Source organism: Orycteropus afer, unplaced genomic scaffold, assembly GCF_000298275.1.
Source record: "Orycteropus afer afer isolate SDZICR_OR568_19922 unplaced genomic scaffold, OryAfe1.0 scaffold00404, whole genome shotgun sequence".
In the NCBI taxonomy this organism is placed as follows: Eukaryota; Metazoa; Chordata; class Mammalia; order Tubulidentata; family Orycteropodidae; genus Orycteropus; species Orycteropus afer.
The window spans coordinates 1,730,502-1,733,281 of NW_006921991.1; the positions used below are offsets into that span (position 1 = coordinate 1,730,502).

General features: G+C 39.7%; 1 protein-coding gene across 1 annotated transcript in view; it reads left to right on the plus strand.

Annotated features, from left to right (window-relative positions):
* BCLAF3 (BCLAF1 and THRAP3 family member 3) overlaps positions 1–2,780 on the plus strand; it is a 29,016-nt gene that overhangs the window by 8,866 nt on the left and 17,370 nt on the right. The gene's annotated exons all lie outside the window — the stretch shown is intronic.

The following is a 2,780-nucleotide window of genomic DNA, read 5'->3' on the forward strand; positions in this document are numbered from 1 at the left end:
ATTGCTTGGTTCTGCAGTCGACGCCAGTGGAAGCAGCAGCCAGGACATCAGACAATATATAGCACTGAGCAGGTCGGCTGCAAAGGACCTGTTTCAAGTGCTGAGGAACAGAGATGTCTCCTGGAGGACTAAGGCATGCCTGACACAAGCCATGGTATTTTCACTTGCCTTATATGCATGCGAGAGCTGGACAATGAATAAGGAAGACTGAAGATTGATGCTTTTGAGTTATGGTGCTGGCAAAGAATGCTGAAAGTATCATGGGGTGCTAAAAGAGCTAACAAATCTGTCCTGGAGGATGTGCAGCCAGAATGCTCCTTGGAAGCGAGAATGGCCAGACTTCATCTCACCTACTTCGGTCATGTTGTCAAAAGGGACTATTCCCTGGAGAAGGATGTCATGCTTGGTAAGGTGGAGGGTTGATGAAAGAAGGGAAGGCTTTCAATGGGATGGATTGAAACAGTTGCTGTGGCGATGGGCTCAAGTATAGCAGGGATCATGGAGCTGGTGAGGGACCAAGCGGTGTTTCATTCTGCTGTGCATAGGGTCACTATGAGTCGGAGACGACTTAACGGCACCTAACAACAACAGCACAACAAAGGCTGAAAAACATACACAGGAACTTTGAACTGTGATTGATTCAGGGCAGTTGGTGACAAGGAATAGAGGGAAGCAGGGCTTCAAAGGTAGGAATGCCTTGGCTGCCAGCCTGATTCGACATTGTTGGCTCTGATCTGGCTGCTGGAGGATTGCATTTGAAGAGGTGGACTGAAAGGGTGTCAGGGCTGGTGAGGCCATTAGGAGATTTGTGACAAAAGCAGTTCGATGCTGAATTAGGGCAGTAGCAGTCTTCATAATCTTCTCCCTCAACTCCAAAATTTCTAAATGTTTTGTTAAGATTGTTGTTGTTGCTGTTATGTGCTGTCAAGTCGGACCCGACTCATAGCGACCCCTCCTTGGGTTGCCGAGGCAGTATCACTACGAAAGTAGATTGCCCCATCTTCCTTCCAAGGAGTGGCTGGTGGGTTTGAACTGCCAGCCTTCTGGTTAGCAGTTAAGTGCTTTTAAGCACTATGCTACCAGAGCTCCTTTTGTCAAGATAGGCTTTGTGAACTATAGGATGCCATACAAGTGTTAGTTGTTTGTTGGAGGAAACTGTGAGAGGGAGACTTTATATGTGTCATTTGGTTTCTGTTATAAACTTCTAGAAGGCAGGGTTTTGTTCTTGCTGTTCGGTTTTTGTTATTGCTGTTTTTGCATGCAGTAGGGTTTGCTTGTTTGTTTGTTTGTTTGGTTTTGGATAGGTCTTATATGTGAACAAGAGGAAAGTAAGGTTTAATACATCTTTTTAGTATTTTCTTGGTTATGCACAAGTCAGGCAGAATGACACTGAAGATACCCTTAAACAGAGAGGGAAAGTGAAGGCAAGGGAACAAAGGCATTTGAAGAGTTCCTAAGACCAGTAACAGAAATGGTATTAGAATGCACAGTTTGGGTTGTATTTAAAATATTTAAAATATAAAATATTTAAAACTGTCTAAAATGCACCTCGAATGAGAACATTTGTTCACTTCCACTTACTACTTATATTGGGGATATTTCCCAAAGTTAATAACTTGTTCCTCAATACATGTCATAAGAAATAGTAAAAGGAAAATATGAATCAGAAGGTGATTAAACTTACAAATGTAAATACTTGGAACATTTTGCATTCTCCAATCTTAGGGTTTTTCTTAAGGCAAAGTTACCAGTTGTTTTTTTAAAAGACTAAAATTTTGGGTAATAGTATTTTAATGTTACGTATTTTCTAGAAAATGATCAAGTTAGTTTTTTAATTAAAAATCATACACTGAGAGAACACTAAGGTAAATTTTAATAGATAGCAAATTTAAGCACTAAAATTTCAGGAATTAAATACAGCTTCAGGGTATACCATAGTACTCTGGTGGGTTGAAGTGGGGGGTATATGAGGTGGGGCGATAGTTATGCCACTAACTAATTTGTAATAAATTACAAGTAAGTTTTAATAATAACCAGTGAAAAATTAGAAGCCTTTATCTGCTGCTTTCATCTTGGGAGAAACAGGCTATAATAATAATGTAAATAATAATCAAAAAGTATCGGTTGATTTCCCCTTGTGTAGATAACATAACATTGTTATAGTTCTATTTAAAAATTTTATTTTTCTCTGTAAAACATTTTTCAAAGCTGTTTTTTAAATATGGAACAGACTTTTTATAGTATTAAGCCCCTTTAAACAAAGAACATTTATTTTGTCAGCAGAGGTTGTTACAGGAGCCATTCTGGCTTTTACCAGTAATTGTCTCTTAGCTAGTATCATCAGCTACACAGTGGGAAGCTTGGACCAAATTAGAAGGGAAGAAGGGAAATCACTGTTCTGATTAATTCAGGAAACCACAACAGTGGCATCAACCTGCTGCGTAATCATTTTTTTGTGTTTCTGCCTTGGCAGGGAGTTGTCTGACAGTTCTGGTCTGAGAACAGGGAGCATGAAAAGTCAAATAGAAGCTTTTCCTCTGATATTACAAATAGGCACTAGTTGAGGAATTAATTTTTGTTTAGCAAATGAATACCTATAATCCCTCATAATCCTGAAGTAGTTTTGGGAATGTTGCTGTTAATATGACAAATAAATAAATAATAACTCCCCCCCCCCAAAAAAAAAGGGAGCTCTGGTGGCATAGTGCCTAAAGCATTTGACTGCTAACCAGAAGTCCGGCGGTTCCAACCCACCAGCCACTCCTCAGAAGGAAGATGGG